We start from the raw sequence: 20,932 nt of genomic DNA, 5'->3' as shown, positions 1-20,932 counted from the left end.
AGAAAGATCGATACTTACAGAACAGGAAGAAAGGATCAGGTAAACCTATAGCAAGTCACAATGCAGACAGGAAGGAATTTAACAATTTACTTAAAGAAGTGATAGGGGGATTTGAGAAATACTTGACGAGTTGCACTGTGAAGAACAGGAAGAGACTGGAGAGAGTGTGTGCAGATCAGAGGTAAAAGAGGAAAACGTGTCTGGACTCCAAGGAGGCGGTGAAGCTCCTCACTGAATACATTGATCAATGTGAACACAGCGTCAAAAGGCAGATATGCTCGAACATGCCGGCGCTGAGAAAGAGGATGCGCTGGAAACTTGGAAAGCATTATGACAGATGATCCCACGGTGCCAGAAGGGATATAGTCTTTGTAATAGATGATTCCCCGGTGCCGGAATGGATATAGTCTTTGTAATAGATGATTCCCCGATACCGGAAGAGACATAGTCCAGGTAATTTTGGAAGGCGAGCTCAGATATTGCTGAGCATTTGGTCAGGATATTTGTGTCTTCGCTGGCCACGGAAGTAGAACTAGATGATTGGAGGATGAAAAAGGTTCTTCATTGGTTGACGAAAAATAACAGGGATACTTCTTGGAATTATAGACCAGGGAGTCTTACATCAGTAGTGGGTAAATTACTGGAGACGATTATTGAAGAGGGAATTTATGAGGTTTTGGAGAAACGTAGTCTTGCTACGGAGAGAAAACATGGCATGTTGTCCTTAATGAGTCAGATTGAATTATTTGAAAGTGAAAATAAAGCAAACAGATGAATCCGAACAGTCGATGTGGGGGCATTAATTATGGTCAGGCGTTTGATCAATTCCCCATAGTAGACTCATTCAGAAAGTCAGAAGGGATGGAAACCAGGGAAACCTGGCTGCGCTGATTCAGAATTGGCTTCCTAACAGAAGGCAGATGATGTAGTAGACAGAGTGAATTCTGGCTGGAAGACAAAGGGCAGCCGTGTTCCGCATGGAGAGTCGAAACTTCGGTACAATTTACAATTCTATTGCGAGTCTGCAGTTACAGTGCTCCAAGAAATAGGGCTGAGGAAATAATCGATTTAATCTGATCTCACAGCAGCCCCTGGATAATCAATGGAATTAGGACTGACGACGTAAGCGATTGACTGCACCTGCGCGTTTTCTAAACTGACTTGTCATTTACATATTACAGGGCAGATGCTACAATGACTTCAAAACAATCTTTTGAAATTAAACCCTACAACTTAAAACCAGCATTTCAAAGTGATCAGCAGCAGCTTCTGGTGCTCATTAAAAGAACCACCCTTCCAAAATGTCAATTCCAAATTCCCAATTCAAGTACACACCAATTTATTCTAATGCCAGTTTACCTGTGAATCGTAGTTTTATCGTAACGGGTGTAGATACGCTCACATTTCGATCCATTTAACCCTGAATCCATATGGCGGGTGTGGAATCCGTGTCTCCCTCTGAAATCATTAATAAATGAAACATACAAAACTACACAAAGTAAAAACGCAGCGAAGGCAAAGCAAATATCTGGTCTCACACTTGTCTTCCTTCAAAACCATGGCAGGCAATTGGAGAATATACACTCTCTATTTACACTCTCTATACGCCTCATAATGTTCTATACCTCTAACAAATCTCCCTCAGCCTTCTATCCGCTCGGAAATAAATTGCAGACAAATGTAATCTTAATCTTTCCTTTTAATTAAAAACATTCAGTCCCGGCAATAGCTGTGTAATTTTTTTTCTGCATTCTTTCAATCTTATTTGCATCTTTCCTGCAGGTAGTTGAGTCCAACCGCACACAATATTCCAAATTGGGCCCCAATAAAGCCTGAAACCATAACGACGTAACATCCCAACTCCTGTACTCAGTACTTTGCTCTATGAAAGCCAAAGTGTGAAAAGCTGTTTTTACAACCCTGTCTAATTGCGCCGCAATTTCATTGAATTATGGATCTGCATTCCCAGACTCGTTTGTTCTATCGTACTCAGTGCCCTATTTCTCATTGTGTCAGACCAACCCTGTCTGGTCCGCTCAAAGGGCAATATCTAAATGTTGTGTGTGTTAAATCCGATCTGACATTTTTCAACCCGTTTTTCCAGCTGCTCCAGATCCCGCTTCATGCTCCGGTACTCTTCCCCGCTGTTGACTACACCCGTAATGCTGTTATCATCGGCAAATTTGCTGATCGAGTTAGCGACATTATTAACCAGATCACTGATATAGATGACAAACGACAACGGACGCAGTGTACTGGGGCACTCCACTCATCACAGGTCCCCAGTCAGAGAGACAACCATCTATTACCGCACTCTAGATTCCCCAACGTACCCAATGGCGAATCCAATTTACTTCCTCATTGTGAAAGCCAAACGACTGATCCTTCCCGAGCATCGTCCCACACCGAAACCTCACAAACTTCTTCAACAGCGTTGCGGGTAACAACCTGGTAAAGATCTGTGAGGTTGGTTAGACATGACCCACTGGCCCATACTGACTATCGCTAACTTTCCTGTTCGTCCAGATACTTCCCTTCATACCCCATGACCAGCGTAGTCCGAACACCGAGGACAATTCCTCATTTCGTAGTTCTTGACGAGTCATTTCCAAGTAAAACTATTGATATCATCCAGCGGTCGGCACTCACATTTATGGACTATTGTTGTTAAATTCTCCTGCAGTATTATCAGACGGTTTGAGAGTAATCTGGAAAAGGAAGGCTACTGAACACTAGATAGGGCACAGAACATAGAATATTACAGCATAGTACAACCCATCGTCTCACGAGATTCTGACAGACTTTCAACTAATTTAAGTTCAAACAAACACATCCCCTGCATCTGAATCAGAATCAGAACCAGATTTAATATCATCGGGATATGTGGTGAAACTTGTTAACTTTACTGCAGCAGTACAATGAAATAAAGTATAAATAAATTTAGAGAAAACAAACTGAGTTGCAGGTGGCGGAGGGGGAGTGCCTGATCCTGAATCGCTGAGCGGGAGCTTTCAAGCTTCTGTATCTCCATCCCGGTGGTAACACTGTGCAGAGGGTGTTTCCTGTTGGTGGGCAACTTTAATGATGGACGCCATTGTTACAAGAATCACCCCCAGTAATAATGATCAGTGAGGTACAGAAAATCTGCATTTGCCACCATGTAACTTTTATTATTTCAACTAAAAAAGCACGTAGGTTCAGACGCCATCTTCATTTCACTACACTGCATGAGCAGTTAATGAAGAGAAAAGTTATTACCTGGGAACGTAGTCGACTCTGGCCAGAGAGACGGGACAGAGGGACTGGGGAGAAAGAGACGGGGACAGAAACTGGTGAGGTAGCGAGAGAAAGAGGAGGGTAGAGAAAGACCATGGGGAGGGAGGCCGGGGAAGTCGAGGGATCTGGTGTTGAGAGAGATCGAGTTTTGGGAAAAGATTTTAGATGGGGAGGGAGATCGGAGTCGTGAGTTTGGTGTCGGTAGAAGGCCGGAGGGGAATAGCCGGAATAGAGAAACGCGACGGAGAGGGGGACTGTGCAGAGACCGGGGGCAGAGAGAGTGACAGGATGAGAAACAGACGGCGGAGGGAAATTCCGGAGGGAGGTCGAGGGGTTGGGGTAAATAGAGAGAGAGGTTGGGAAACAGAGGCCGTGGATGTGGGGAGATGGGGTAGAGAGAATGTGAGAGACTGGTGGGAGGAGAAGGAAACTGGGGGATGTAGGGAGACGACGGCGAGAGTCTGAGAAGAGGACGGGGAGAGAGAGAGAGATAGAGACAGCAGAGATTCTCGGAGAGCAGAAACGGCAGGGGAAGAGGGTAACGGTGGGAGACAGAGAGGGGGCGTGGGAGACGGAGAATTGCTTGACAGAGCTAGGGTAGAGAGATGGAGGAGAGAGTCCGGTAAAGTACAGAGAGACCGAGAGGTCAGAGAAAGACCAGGGGGAGGGAGGCCGGGGAAGCCGAGAGATCTGGGGTGGGGAGAGATATTTGGGAAAGGGAGAGAGATCGATGTGAATAGGGAGATTGGAAGTGAACTCGGAAGGGGAGAGCCCGAGACGTGGGGCTGGGGGGTGGGGGGTGATGGGGTAGAGGAGGAGTGACGGCGGGTAGGGAGAGGAATTTATGGGAGAGGGACACCGGGATTGGGGAGAGAATCTGGAGAGAGAGAGGGAGGTTTGGTACTGGTGACCGGGGTTTTGGAGAGACTGGTGTATACACAGACGGGAGGTTAAAGGACTTGGGGCGGGAAATAGACACTGGACATTGCGAGAGCGAGACGGGATGAGGTAGGGAAGTGTGAGTCAGAGAATACTGTCCATAAACGCACTGAGCGATTACAGGACTTTCCTTCCTGCAGGTCATTCTGAGATTACAGCGCTTCCATTCTAAAGTCCCTCTGAGACAAGCATCCCTGTGCCATCTCGCTGAACTCTCCCACCGTGCCTGCTTAACCACACTCCTTCCCACACCGTATCCGCGATCTCCCTTTCCTCAACCCGTCTTTGCGATCTTCACCCTCGTTCTCCGTCTCTGTGACCACATCCGTTGGCTCCTGTTACGAACGCGCAGAGTAGCATGCTGAAACACTTATACTGAGTCATGTTACTAATTGGACACTCTGGGAAATTTACAGTGTCGGACCGAACCGAACCCACCCGAGACGAAAAACACGGACACTGGAAAGCCCGCGCGGAGATAGTGCCTCATCCGCGCCAGAGGTCCAGCGGATACACACCGCGCTATCAAACAGCGCATGCGCACCTGCCACATTGACGCAATCGATCTGACAGAGACGTTCACATCCTTGCCCTGCACTTCTTCCCATCTCCATGGCACCATTTCTTCCCTCCGACCTGACCCTCGCTCTCTCTCTCCACAGGGATCACCGTCCCTGTATGCGATCACTGCGCTTCTCGGACAGCACTGTCTCGCTGTCTGTCGTCGGAAGGCGAAGGTTCCCTAGGAAGATCAAGCCGGGGACAAAGCCAGCAACCTGTTCAGTCTGGAGTCGCAGGTGATGTTCGGTGCACGCTGGAGTCGGTGCGGAATGGAGCTCGGGGAGAGTCCCTTGGCAAGGATCTGGCCTACATCGTGGTCGATCATACCCCAGAGAACCCTAACCGCTTCCGTTTCCATCTACCTCTCTTCAATCCCGAGACCGGCCAGTGCTTAGCCTCATTCCCGGCCCAAATCTTCTCAGCCTCCTGAGTGGGGTTTCCATGCTACCGCAGGCTTCTGTCTCAGGCGCTAAGGGAGCGGGAGGAGGGGGCAGGTCACGGGAATGTGTACAGAGAGGCCTCGCAACCCTTTCGGGCCCATGAGGTTAGCCAGTGAGTTTCGGGTATTCATCTTGGCTTCAGTTTCCCGGGAGGTGGCGCAGGCTTTTACCGGAGGGTGTGCTACCACCTAGACGGTCGGAGGGGAAATGGCAGGCTCTTGCTCCTTCTGCCCCGGCAGGAGGGAGGAGCTGATATTCCGTACTGAGTCGTTCTGGATTGATAGGGTACTGAGGCTGGCAATGTCGAACGAAGGGGATGGAAATTTGGAGATTTTTCTGACCTCCGTGGGGATGATTCATGGAGTCAGGAACGGCAGGGAGAGTGAGCGGGGGTGGGAAATCCCAGATTCCCGGCACTTGTGGGTTTGGCGGTACTCCTGCGCTCCGGATTCCATGGTCCTGAGCTCAAAGAATGTGTGGAGTGAGAGCGCCGTAATGCGGCGTTGAGCCGCGAGGGGGCGCTCCTCGATTATCAGGAAGGTCTTAAATTAACTCAACAGATCACTTTAATTACTTATAGAATCACACAAACGTAGGACTTCAGTAAATATAATAATATTAATATTCTATTGTGATGCACTTTGTTTCAGCAGCCTCCGGTCATAAACAGGGTACACACATGAACCCCGCAGTCCTGCATCAGTTCTCAAAATAATTCCGCAGACACGTGTCAGTCCCAAAGTAATCAGTGCACCACGATTGCCCCACAGACTCGTGTCAGTATCCAAAGTAACACCACTGCTTTGATCATTCACTCTGAACATTATAGTCCACTGAGTCTTACTTCAGTGGTGGGAAACTGTTGGAGAAGATTCTTAGAGACGGGATTTACATGAATATAGAGAACCATCTCCTGATTGGGGTGAGTCTTTGTTAAAGGCAAGTCATGCTTCCAAAGCCTGGTTAAATTCTGTGAAGTGACATAGCAAAGGATAAAAATAGAGTGGTTGATATGGCGTTTATGGTGTTTATATATTTAGTAAGATATTTCATAAGGTTGACCATGGTTGTGTCCTTCAGAAAGTCAGTAGGCATGGGCTTCTAGAAATAATGGCTTCTGAACTCAGAATGTGCTTTTTTCCCACAGAATGCAGAGGAAAATTATAAACAGAGCATCATCTTCCTGGAGGGTGGTGCCCAGTGGTGTTCTGCAGAGATCTGTTCTGGGACCCCGTCTTTTTGTGATATCTATAAATAATTTGAATGAGGAAGTGGATGGGTGGAATTAGTAAGTTGGCAGTTGATATGGGTATTGGTGGAATTGTAGAAGATTCTCGTGGGTTACAACAGGAGATTGGCAGGACGCAGAACAGGGCGAAGATGTGACGGATGGTGTTCAAACCTGAAAAGGTGTGAACTGATTTGCTTTGGAAGGACAAATTTGAAGGCAGAATACAGGGTTAAAGTCTGAATCGTTAACAGTGTAGTAGAAGATAGGATGATTGGGACCACATCCAAAGATCCCTCAAAGCGTCTTTGCACGTTAATAGGACGGTTCAGAAGGCGTATTGTGTGTTGCCTTCATTAGTCCGGGTTTGAGTACAAGAGTCACAAAGTATTTTAGTAACTCTGAAATCCTGGTAAGATCACACCAGGAATATTGTGTTGAGTTCTGAGCGCCACATTATGGAAAGGATATGGAAACTTCATCGAGTGTGCAGAGGATGTTAACTATGATGCTGCCTTGATGAGACATTCTGTACATTCTGTTTGCAGCAAAGGAGGTTGAGAGCTGACTTGATGGATTTGTTCAAGACACGTCTCTGCCGAAGGAAGTACAAGGCGTGTCATCCGTTCACTGGCCTGCACGTTACCCTAGGGTGAGATGTAGCAAATGCATTTCCAACCCGGAAATCGGGGTCACGTGAAGCCATGGGACCAGGTGCTGGATGGTCGTATGAGTAGCCGATGCTGGTCATATGTTCTGCTTATTTGACCACTGACACCAGGCAGACAATCGCTGAACAGTATTGATAATGTCTGCAGTCAGCTGTCGTGTAAAGACACTGTCTGGGAGAAGAAAATAGAAAATCACTTCTGTAGAAAAAAATGGCAAGCAATCATGCTCATTGGAAGATCATGATCACCTATATCAAGCGACCCAGCACACAGCAAACAAAGGAATATAAGGTGAAACCTTGTCAGAGCAAGTGGTTTAGATGGGGTGTCTGGGTTGGGTTCAGTAAATTAATATGTATGTTGTCCAACAAGAGCAGAAACTGCACTGGATCTTGCATTGGGTAATGAACCTGGCCAGCTGACCGATCCTTTCAGAGCAAACAGTTACCACAACTCCTTAAGTTTTACGATAGCTACAGATAAGGACAAGCATGGAGCTTGTGAAAGAGTATTAAAGTGGAGCAGGCTACATTACGAGAGCATCGTGCAGGAACTAGGAAGAGATCATTGGGATCAGCTACCTTTGGGCAAGTCCACATCCAACATGTGAAAAGTGCTTAAACTTTCACTACACAGAGTATAGGACAGGTATGTTCCAGTCAGAAGGAAGGACAAAGAGAACTGTGGATGTCGAGGGTGGTCATGTTGTAGTCTGGAATAAAAAGGAAGAAATGGTGAAGCTTCGGTAGTTAGAATCAAACGGTTTTCTTGACGAATTATAAAGAAGCCAGAAAATAACTGGAGTGGAATTAAGAAAGCCAGGAGGGCACAGAAAAAGCGCTTAGTAAGTAGGATTAAAGAGAACCCCAAGGCATCTGTGCATACATCAGGGACCGGAGGATAACAAGGTAAGGGTTGAACCACACACGAATATGGTGGGGGAGGGGGGGGGGAGAGAGCAGTTGCTTGGTACAAAGGATGTGGGTGAGGTCCATAATGAGTATTTTGCATCAATATTTACCAAGGAGAAGGACGTGGAAGATGTGGAGATCAGTACCAAGAGTATTAATATGCTCAGGCATTTTGAACTGTGGGAGGAGGTAGTGTCGAATATCTTAAGCAGCTAAGTTTGGATAAGTCCCTCGTGCCTGGTGGGATATACCCCAGGTTGTTGAACGGGAAGTGAAGGGATTGCTTGGGCCTTGATCAATATCTTTGTGTCCTCCACAGCCACAGGCGAGTTCCTGGAGGACTGGTGAGAAGCTCATGTTGCTCCATTGTTCAAGACGGAAATCCGGGATAATCCTGGAAACCATAGACCGGAAAGTCTCTCATCAGCGGCACGGAAGATGCTGAGGAGAATTCCCAGAGAAAGTATTTATGAGTATTTGGAAAATTATAGCCTACTTAGGGAGAGCTAGTATGGCCTTCTGTGCGGTAAATTGTGCCTTACTACATTGATTGATTTTATTAATAATGTGACGAGGATGATTGGTAGAGACAGCTATGGTTGACATTTCAACATGTTTGAGAAAGGCATTTCACAAGGTCCCATATGGGAGTCTCATTCAAAAGTTTAGGATCAGTGGTGAATTGGCTGTTTGAATTCAGAACTGGCCTGCCCATTGGAGACAGAGGGTAGTGGTTGAAGGGACCAGTTGTAGCTGGAGCTCTGTGATTAGTGGTACTCCACCGGGATCAGTTCTGTGACCCCTGCACTTTGTGATGTACATAACCGATCTGACTGAAGATGAACATACTTATGGATAGCACGGATGACTGGCAAAGAACACAGCGGGATGAACTGTAAATCAATTGCAGATATGGGCAGAAAAATGCAGATGGAGTTTAATCCAGGCAAATGTGAAGTGTTGTACCTCGGTAGGTCAAATGTAAAGCGACAGCACAGTGCAAGACAGTTAACAGGTGTTAATGAGCAGAAAGATGTTGGGATTCAAAATCAAAGCCCCTTGTAATTTGATGAGGTGTTTGAGAAGGCAGTTGACATGCCTGAATTTATAAATTGATAAAACTCTAGTTAGGCCACATCTGGAGTATTGCGTGCCGTTCCTGTTGCCTCACTCTAGGAAGGATGTTGAGGATTTGGAGAGAGTGCAGAAGAAGTTTACCAGGATATTGACCGGATCATAGGGCATGTGATCCGAAAAACCTGGGTGGTTTTCTCTGGAGCGGTGGGGTGTGAAGTGAAATTTGATAGAGTTTATCAGATTATGAGAGGCTTATAGAGTAGGCAGACTCTGAGGTCTTGAAATGTCTAATACCAAAGGATGTGCATTTAATGTGAAAGCGGGTAAGTTCAAAGAAGAAAGACAACTTATGTGTGAAAGGCAAGTTCGTTTAAATATAAAACGAATGAAGGAATTCGCCGAGAATGAATGCTTGGGATGATGGTAGAAGCGGATACAGTGGGGACTTCGAAGAGACTCTTAGATAGGCACACGAATCTGCAGAAAATAGAAGGATATGTATATTTTGAATGCATAATGGATAAATGTAGATAGCCGTTTGATAACTAATCCACTTGTTTTCCAGGAGGCTGTGATCATTGTGGGCCGAAGGACCTGTCTCTGTGCTATACTAATCTATCTTCTACGTCAATGTTCTACAATATTGTTACATCTACATTGTTTCAATGTGATTTTCAGTTCAGTGCGTTGTTTTACCATACCGAGCTCCAGAACCTCTTTCAGTATTGTGTCCAACTTTGCCAACCCATTCCTCATTTCCAGAAAGGATTCCCACATCATTTCCCGGGACTGAGAACCTTTCCCCATCCCTAGGCTGAGGAAGAGCGCGGAATCCTCTGTCAGGATTCCCTTCTCTGTGAGTTCTGTGATTTCCTGTAAACAATGAACACGTTGAGTGACAGACTGAGTGAACGAGAATGGAGAAGAGAATATCAGCTCAGTGATGGGTCGTCCCAGTGAGTTTGAGCAAAAGGAACAGTCTCTGGGCAGCTTCTTCAGCCATTCTGTAAATTTCTGGTTTCGGTCATTAGCAACAAAGCACTGACTATGGAAATTACAAATCAGAATATTATTAGAGTCACACAGCCCAACAGATCTGAAACACGCCCTTCGGCCCTTCCACTCAGTGCTCTCATTTTTTTTTGTTTTTACTGCCCATTTCCATCTACCTACACCTTAACCTTCATACACCTCCCATCTATGTTCACATCAAATTTCTCATTAGTGTCTAAATTGAACCTACATCCACTGGCAGCTCTTGCCACACTCTCACCAACATCTGAGTGAAGATTTCCCCTTCAGAGTCCCCTGAAAATATTTCACCTTTCACTCTTAGCCGTCCAATACGGAGGGAGAACGATGACGGGGCAGAGAAGGAAGGCACGAAGACACGAAAGTGTCGTGAGTGGTGGGAGTGAGGAGAGGGAAACAGAGGGGACTGTTTATATTTATGATCTTTCAAAAAATGTAATTGTTTGAACTTACTTGCTGCAAACTTACTAACCATAGCCTATACATTCTCAGCGTCTGATTCCCCCTCTACCCGCAACTTCTCCCGTCCGACCACTCACCCCATACCCATACGTTCACCTATAACCTCTACCCACACACATCGACATATCCACTTCGCCCCAATCACCAACCCCGCTTGGGGAACCACAACTAACTAATCCCACTGACCGGGCTCGGGCGCAAAGCTAAAACCGGGGCTGCCGGACCAGAAAGCCCGGAGCCTCCAGTACTCCGGCACAGCTCGGGCCCGACCATTTCCGAATGCCACTGGCCACCGATTGACACAAACCCGGGATCACCCGCTACTTATACTGCCATCCGAAAACGAGAAACAACGGCGACAGCTGCGATCGGCACCGCGCCTGAATTTCGCAGGAGGTGAGCCATCGTTGTTGGTGGTTTGAACATCGCGGCCTTTGTCCGAAGGTCCACGCAGCGCCACCAGTGGCCGAATGCTGGATCTACAACAGAGATGTAAGTCACAAACACCGCGATATCTGCAGATGCTGGATATCCAAAGCAACACACACAAATTGCCGGCTGATCTTAGCAGATCAGGCAGCATCTATCGAAAAGAGTAAACAGTCGACGTTTCGGGTTGAGACACTTTCTCAGAACTGAGAAGGAAGGGGAAAATATCTGAATAAATACGGGGCGGGAGAGGAAAGGGCTAGCAGGTAGGTAACAGACGAAGCCAGGTAGGTGGGAAAGCTCAGGAGCTGGACAATAGGAGAAAGGAATGAGGACGTGGACCCAGGGAGAAGTGATTAGCAGTTGAAAGGTCCCAGAGGAAGAGAGGGAGTGGGAGGGAGGGAGGGGTGAGGCGGAATTTTTTTTTCAGTGGAAGGAGAAGTCAATGCTCATGCCATCACGTTGCAGGGTACTCAGACGGATTATAAGGAGCTGATCCTGGACCCTGAATGTGGCCTCATTTTGGCACAAGAGGAGGCGATGGGTTGACCCCCCGGAACGGGAATGGGAATCGGAATGAAAATGTTTGGACACCGAGAAATCCCGCTTTTAGCGGATGGTTCAAATAATAATTTAATATTAAAGCATGTATCCATATACAACTCTGATTTTTTTTCTTCTCTAGTGAACAACGAAACAAAGAAAGAGAATGACCGCCGTTCAGAGAGAAGCAACCCTCCTGTACACAAAAAAAGAACGGCATCCAAATCGTCAACGTCCAAAAAATCCTGTACACTTGCACAAAACGCGACGAGAACATCGACTCCTCCTTCCTTAAAAATAAAACCCTACCCCGCACAACAGCGGAGGAGCCGGTGTCACCAGTGTGGAGGCGGCCGCATCGGGAGCAGCGGACACAACAGGCGACCCTGGAAGATTCACAGGTGAAGTGTCGCCTCACCTGGAAGGATGTTTGGACAACGGAGAGTGTTCGGCCGTCCGGCCCTTTCACTGTGACACCCCGAGCTCCACATCAAATCCGTCCAAACGAATCTGGGCGAACTTTATTGACCAACAAACTTATTTTCTCTCAGCGATCAACTGTCTGAATGATTCACTAACTTCGAGAGGAAGGGGCATCTATGGTTCACATTGTCAATCGTCTCCTGCCGCCGGAGTCTAGTGTATCGCTGAGAGGTAGGAGGAAACCGCTCGTCCCATCGGTTTGATGTCAGCTCGCAGGGGGAGGGAGGGATCCCGGCAGAAGACGGAGTGGAGGGGGATTTTATTGAAACGATACCGGTGCTGTACACAGGAAGTTTGTCCCAGTACAGGCAGGAGGGTTTTATGAGGAGGGTTTATGTCTGAGCCCATGGTGGAGGTGAGCAGAGGAATTCACCACCGGTGGGAAAATACCGAAAGATTGTTGATCTCCAAGTGGGGCCAATGGTCTGGGAAAAATGGGGATAGAAGTGGTATGGGGGGGGGAGGCACAACGATGGAATGGACCGAGGTCTTATTGAATGGCAGGATGGGCTGGAGGGTCTGAGTGGCCTGCTACGGTTCCTGTTCTCTGTGCGTTTAAAGGGTTGGAATAACCAGAGCCTTCCTCGGTCTGCAAGATGTCGCAGTGTGTGTTGTAAGGACCGGTGCTTGGAGCCCAGCTTTTCCCAAACTGTGTCAATAATTTGGCCGACGGACCAAATCCAACATTTCCAACTCTCTTGTAGACACGAAATGTATATTTATATACTGATAGACACAAATGTATGTTAATACATTGTTAAGGACATAAAACATATCTCTGCATTGTTAATGAGATTTCTATGTCTGTTATTGATACGAAGTATATATCTATATATTGATAATTGTATAAAACCTGAATTTAATGACATAAAACACACTTCCATATTGTTAACGACACAGTTGTATAATTTATGTTCCGTGTGTTATCTGAACGTACTTGCCCGTGAAGCTGCTACAAGTCAGTGTTTCTCTGTATCTGTGCCTCCCCGTACTTAGAAACTTTGTAATGAATTCGACTGGACCTCACAAAGCTCAGTGAAATTTCATTATCAACTTGGCACTTCGGTGGGAGAAATGTAAAGAGACAGTACACTGATAAATACAAGAACCTGAACATTATAGATGAACAGAGGGATCCTGGAGTCCAAGTTCACCGCTCCCTGAAAGAGACTGCACAGACTGACAGGGTGGTTAGAAAGGCAAATAGTATGCTTACGGTTATAGTCGAGGCTTTGATATTAAATGTCAGGAAGTTATGTTAATAACCGAGTTAGGTCTCATCTGGAGTATTTCATGCAGTTCTCGTAGCCTCAATCTGGGAAGAATGTCGAGGCTTTGGAGTGAGTGCAGACAAGCTTTACCAGGAAATTTCCTGGATTACAGGGCATGCATGATTTCTAAGGGTAAATGCCAAAGGTTACATTTGCTTGTCCCAGCTTTTCCACTTCAGGATCATTTATATTATAGTATGTGCTATTAATTCACTAACTGTCTATTTCTGTAGGACCATCCCTGATGTGTTCTACCACATAGTTGTATCTGCTCATTCCATGTCATGTTGTTCATATTGTGCCTGTATCTTATCAATGATTATATATCAACAACCCTTCTCCTACTGTCTCCTCATTGTGCAGTGTGTTGCCTCACTGAGTTATTTCCGCTATCAGTGTTTATTACCGAGAACCTGCAGAGTATTTATTGAATGCAGCATGAGGTAAGGTAAAGACAGCAATTACAATTTTAGTTTCAACGTTATAAAATAGCCGTTGTGTCAATTTTATATCAGGACTCTTTACAGGAGAATGTCAGGGAAGCAGCCTGACACGTGAAGTTTCATTGAAGTTGGATAATGCAACAAGACAATGATCGGAAAGACAAGACTAAATAAATAAGAAAATGATTTCGAATTTTGGAATGGCCGAACTAAAGCCCTGAAGTTAATACCATGGGAATGATACGTAATAGCCTGTAGCAGCAGTTCAGGCAAGGAATCCCACCAACATCCCAGTGTTGAAGCGCATGGACTATGTATACTGAATTATTCCTGTGTTGGAATGAAGAGAAAACTAATGATGATCCTTTTTCCCATCTGGTTCCATCTGCGCATTCCCCGCGCAGCTTGTTTAAACTCTGTCCAGCCTGTAACCCACCACCTCAATGATATATATGTATATATATATCAACCATTTAGTTCAACCTCTATCCAGACTGTTTCCCACCTTCTCAGTGATATATATCAACTATGTTGTAAAACCTCTGCCCAGCCTGTATCCCATCAGCTGAATGATATCTATCAACCATCTTATTTAACCTCTGTCCAACCTGTATCACACCACCTCAAGGATATATATATCAACCATCTTTTTCAACCTTTGTCCAGTCTGTACGGCCCCACCTTAATGATATATATCAAACATCTTGTTAATTTCTTGTCAGTCTGTATCGCATCAATAATTACAATCTTAGTTTCAATGTTACAAAATGGCAAAGTGTTAATCTTGACAACATTTATTTTTGAGTCAGTTACTTTATTTTTTTTGTCATTTTTGGAGAGCCACTTTTTCTGTTGCCAGGGTAACAGCCCATGTGACTTGCAGGGTGTGGTGCACATTTTTATCGCTCTCTGGTCACGGTCCCTCAATGAGAGACAGTGGCCTCGGGAGCAGATGTAACAGACTGATAGTGGAGTGGGGAGGATGATGTAAACCTCGACTGTATTAACCCTGTGCTGGAATGCAGAGAAAACTAACGAATGTGTGCATTGCATTTGTGCAACTTTGTTCAGGTAGTCACAAACGTCCTGTAATCAGTCAATAGTTGTGCATCATTTAAAGTAAAAAGAGAAAAAGCTGGAAACGTTCAGCAGATCGGGGAGAAATTTGGACAGTCCCAGTTCTGATACCGGGTCTTGCACAGTTTCTCTTTCCAGAAATCTAATCTGATGCAACAAGAGTCCAGCACTATTATTTCATTTTTATATTAAAAGCGTTTTATTCCTGTTAGCCTACAGGAAATGTGATGGCCAAATGTGCTGGGCAAGAGCACATTTAACAATAAAATAATGATAAATTGAGTTCAGTTTAGCTGCTGGAGACGATGTAAAACGTATCCCCGGTATCTGTTGAATCACTCCCTGGTTTTACAGCCCGATCATTGGTCCAGTCAGATGATCATGAGGCTCTTGTTCTTCCATGGGTTGATGGAGTGTTAGTTTTTGAACGCTGATTGGCCGAAACACTGCATCATATTACCGGAGCAAGGAGTCCTGGGAGAGTTACTGTTTAGGCTGTAATCCTTGAAACTACGACTGCCTCCTCATTGTCAAGTATTTTGCTTCAATATCGGTGTTTGTTACCTAGAAATAGCAGAGGATTTGTTTAATGCAGGATAAGGTAAGGTAAAGACAAACATTACAATTTTAGTTTCAACGTTATAAAATAGCTATTGTGTTAATTTTATATTAAGACTCTTTACAAGAGAATTTCAGGGTAGCAGTCTGTCAACTGGTTTAATTCAAGTTGGATAATGCAACAAGTCAATGATCCGAAAGACAAGAGTAAATCGATAGGAGAATGATTTCAAAAGAGAATTTCGTTTTTGGAATGTCCAAGTCAAAATCCTATCGTTAATCCCATAGGAATCTTGTGGAATGGCCTGAAGCAGCAGTTCAGGCAAGGAGTCCCATCAACATCCCAGAGTTGAAGCAGTTTTGTAAGGCAGAATGGCCTAAACTTCCTCCTAGCCGATGTGCTGGAAGATCAGCAGTTACCAGAAGCACTTATTTGAAGTTATTGTGTGTCGTGGGGGGGGGGGGGGGGCGATCACACCAATTATTGAAAACCAAGGTTCACAGACTTATTTTGAACAAGTACATGTAATATTGAACCATGTTAATCTTGACAGAATGAGACTCAGAGCGTTTAAAATTGAGCCCGTTTCTTTCTTTTTCGGTCATATTTGGATGGCCTCTTTCTGCATGCCAGAATAACAGCCCATGTGACCGGTAGGGAGTGGTAAGCATTTTTATCGCTCTCTGGTCACCGTTGCTCAGTGAGAGTTAGTGGCCTCAGGACCAGATGTAACGGACCGATAAAGGGTTGGGGAGGATGTTGTGAGCATTAACTGTGTGTACTGAATTATTCCTGTGTTAGAATGAAGAGAAAACTAATGATGATCCTTTTTCCCATCTGGCTCCATCTGCGCATTCCCCGCACAACTTGTTTAAATTCTGTCCAGCCGGTAACCCACCACCGCAATGATATATATCAACCAACTTCTTCAATCTCTGTCCAGCCTATATCCCACCACCTGAATGATATATATCAACAATCTTGTTCAACTTCTGTCCAGTTTGTATCCCACCACCTCAATGATATATATCAACCATCTTGTTGAAACTCTGTCCAGTCTGTATCCCACCACCTCAATGATATATATCAACCATCTTGTTCAGACACTGTCCAGCCTGTATCCCACCACCTCAATGATATATATCAACCATCTTGTTCAACCTCTGTCCAGTCTGTGTCCCACCACCTCAATGATATATATCAAACATCTTGTTCAGACACAGTCCAGCCTGTATCCCACCATTTCAATGTTATATATCAACCATCTTATTAATTTCTGGCCATTCTGTATCGCATCAATAATTACAATTTTAAATTCAACGTTACAAAATGGCGAAGTGTTAATCTTGACAGCTTTTAAAGTAACTCTGTTATTTCTTTGTTTGTCATTATTGGAGAGCCACTTTCTCTGTTGCCAGGGTAACAGCCCATGTGACTTGCAGGGAGTGGTGCACATTTTTATCGCTCTCTGGTCACGGTCCCTCAGTGAGAGACAGCGGCCTCGGGAGCAGATGTAACAGACTGATAGTGGGGTAGGGATAATGTTGTGAACATTGACTCTATCTACTGTATTAGCCCAGTGTTAGAATGAAGAGAAAACTATTGAATGTGGGCATTACATTTGTGCAACTTTGTTTAGGCCGTCACAATCGTCTTGTAATCAGACAATAGTTGTGCATTATTTAAAGTACAAATAGAAAATGCTGGAAACGTTCAGAAGATCGGGCAGCATCTTGGACAGTCCCAGCTCTGATACTGAATCTTCCACAGTTTCTCCTTCCGCACATCCAATCTGATGAAACGAGTAAAAATTTTATATTAAAAACATTTTATTCCTGTTATCCTACAAGAAATGTGATGGCCAATTGTGATGGGCAAGGCCTCGTTTAATAATAAAATAATGATAAATTGAGTTCAGTTTAGCTGCAGGAGACAATGTTAAACGTATCCTCGGTATGTGGTGACACACGACCAGTTTTTCCAGCCATATCATTGGTCCAGTCATCAGGTTCCCGTTCTGCCGTAGGTTGATGGAGTGTTAGTTTTTGAACTCTGATTGGTCGAAACACTACATCATATTATCGGAGCAAGGAGTCCTGGTAGAGTTACTGTTTGGGATGTAATCCTTGGAAACTCCGGACTATGGAGCTCTCAGTATTTGGCATTTGGCCAAGGTCAGTAATACAGATTTGACACGATGTTTCTCCTTCCAAATGATTCGGTAGTCTCGGGCACCTGGACATTGGTTGTGGGTATATCCCTGAATACATCACTTGCTGTGAGATGTGAGGACGATATGCGAGGCTTCTAGTGTCGGGAAGTGACAGATTCAGCTGTGTGACACTGTGAGGGTGGGTCATGGGATATCATAGCTTTCGATCTAAGTAAATTTGATAGGGGATCAACCGGCCCAAGTTTATATAGTGCTGATCAAGTATTTCTGGTCTGGGGGTTCAGTGTTCAAACCGTGTATGGAAATTCCCCCTCACTGTCACCTGCCTGTCAGGCAGTGGAAATCTAACGGATTTTAATGATGGATGTCTGCGGTAAAAACTTAAAATGTTTGAAGTAATTCTAACGAAATGTGTGAACCTGAATCGTCAAATTTGGTCGTCTCTCCACAGCTGTTCCTTACCTGCTGAATGTTTCTGGTAATTCCATATTTGTTTTTATTACTTTCACCCTGGAATGGTTTAAATTTCCTGAAATGGCCCTGATTTAAACTGGGAATGGAAATGGCTCGTTCTGTGATAGGAGAACTGTGAAGAAACCACAACTTTTCCCAGTAAGTTATCCTGGTACCAATTTGCCTGTTGTTCCTGGGAATGTGTTCAGTGCAGTTGTTGCTAACAAGGTTCACATGAATAATCTCAGGAATGATCGGCTTTATGTATGAGGAGCATTTGATGAGTCTGGACGTGCTCAGTGGAGTTCAGACGGTGGGAGTGGTGTGGGGAGGTGAAGGAAACCTACTGAATGCTGAAACGCCTCGATACAGTGGACATGGAGAGTCTGCAATCTGAGAGCACAGTCTCAGAGTAAAGACGCTTCCCTAAACATTGAGATGAGAAAAATCTCTTCAGCCAAAAGATGGCTGCTGTGTGGAAATTGTTGCCGCAGAGTGTGGCTGAGGCTTCGATTTGCATATATTTATGGCAGATTTAAATATTTTCTTGATTGATCAGTAGCTTCAGAGTTAAAGGATGAGGGCAGGAATATGGTGGTGGAATAAAACTTATGGTTTAATGGTGAGCAGACTCGTTGTATCGAATCATCTCATTCTCCTCCTACACCTTGTGTCTGACCATAACTGAACGATGAGTCGTTCGTATCCCAGATCAGGCTTTGTGAAGTGCGAGGGGCAATTTCAGATTTGTTCATTGAGATCGTTATATTTGTCTTCAACATTTAAACTTCGTTAGGCAGAAATATTTTGTTCTCCTTTGTATTGTTAATGTGCTTTATTATCCGTCTGGTTAAAGTTAGACCTGCGGTGAGAGATTTATTGGATGAAAAACCGACAACTGGAAGCAAAATACGACTGAAGACAAGGGAACAGCAACAAGTGAACCGGCCCGAGGACTGAGAGCATCAACTGGAAAGGACCCATCTGACTCGGAGATTCCAGTGATTCAGTCAGGAGAAAGTTTGGTGAGTCTCATTTACTCAAACATTGCCCCGTTAGACATTACATACCTGTACGAAGGAAGTTGGGAAACAGTTGGAGTGAGACTGAATGTGCCCAGAAGAACCAGTTATGCCTCTGTCAGACCCAGTTGCAATTTCTCCAGGTCTGGTAATATGCTGTCAGCAGCTCAGCCCTTTAAAGCCACTCACATTCCCTCAGTGTTTGCTCATTTCAAGGTCTTGCATGTTCTGAAGTAGCTTTTGGTCAGTTGTGAGTGTAGAGAGGGAATCAGAGTGGGTTGCTTATACTTACTATCTTTCAAAAAATGTAATTACTTAAATTTACTTTCTGCAAACTTACTACCTATACCCTGTACAGTCTCAACCAAATTATTGATATACGTCACTAAGGACGGGACTCGAGTCGAAGAAACAGCCCGTCATCGTCACCCTCTGCGTCCTACCACCCAGCTATTCCCAAACTCTGGGGCTCTGTAACAAACTCAATGTTAACAGCAAGATTAGACTGTAATTAATATAAAAGATTTGTTGTTTCCTGAAAGAACACGTCTCCTGTCTGATCCAAAGGGAAAGATCCTTTGTTGTTTAAAACTTGATTTGCCCCGGCACCCGTCCTCCCCGGTCACGCTGCGTCCGCTTACCCACACGACCCCATCCTCCCCCCACCCCACAAATAACCCAGCATCCTTCCCATCGTTCACCCCACAACCGTACACGTGGAGAGATCCCCTTCATCCACATCCACTCTCTCAGCTTGGGTATCATAACTAACTGTTCCCACATTCCCGGCTCGGGCGCAAAAATAAAACAAGGGCTGCAGCATAGGAGAACCCGGATCCCCCAGAAGACTGGCTCAGTCCCGGCCCTTAGCTACTGCAACCGACCGTTGATTTTCACAAACCCAAGATCCGCCCCTTCCTAAGCGCCGGCCGATCAGGAGAACCGCCGGTATCCTCTGGGTTCGGCACTGTACTCTGATCTGCAGGAGGTCCCCACAGCGCCACCTGTGGCAGGACGTCGGAGGGACAACACAGAGCGTTCGGGTGTCGGTTCATTTACTGTGATACACTCCAAACTTCACAACAACTCCTTCCAACCGACTCTCGGCGAACATTAACGACCAAGAGATATAATCCCTCTCATCGATCAGCTATCTGAATTATTCGCTCACTGTCGGGGTGCTTAGATTGCCGGGACACAAGGACTGCATGGACGAAAGGTCTTCTGTTAACTGATAGAATCTGTGTTCCCCAGCTGGCAATTCCGGTTTTGTGATGATGATGATGAATACTTACACAATCAATATTTTTTGAATTTTGTATATGGAATTGTTTTAGATCACTTTAAATAGATGACCTTGATGAAAGAGTAATCAGAAGAAAGCCTCACCTGAAGTACGCCTTTCCTGCTTCCTCACCACAAAATTCAGCGTCATAAGTTTGCAAAGGAGCATCTAAACAAGCCTGATGCATTTTGGAAACAAGTTCTGTGACTAAGTTAAAATTAAACTTGTGGCCGCAATGTGCAGAGGTATGTTGGGAGAAAAAAAAACGGACAGCCTCACGACCAAGAATAGTGAAGAAATATAGCAATATAAAACCATAAATAATTAAATAATAATGTTAATCCTGCCAAGTGGAAAAATAAGCCCAGGACCAGCTTATTGGCTCAGGGTGTCTGACACTCCGAGGGAGGAGTTGTAATGTTTGATGGCCACAGGTAGGAATGACTTCCTATGACGCTCAGTGTTACAACTCTGAATGTAACAGTGTTACATCTAATGACTTAATGTACTTCTGTGCCTAACCAGTACATTATGGAGTGGATGGGAGACATTGTCCAAGATTGCATGCAACTTGGAAAGCAACCTCTTCTCAGACAC

This window comes from Hemitrygon akajei, unplaced genomic scaffold, assembly GCF_048418815.1.
Source record: "Hemitrygon akajei unplaced genomic scaffold, sHemAka1.3 Scf000144, whole genome shotgun sequence".
NCBI classification, from domain to species: Eukaryota; Metazoa; Chordata; class Chondrichthyes; order Myliobatiformes; family Dasyatidae; genus Hemitrygon; species Hemitrygon akajei.
The sequence above is the reverse complement of the archived record's forward strand: the minus strand, read 5'-3'. Positions refer to the sequence as shown.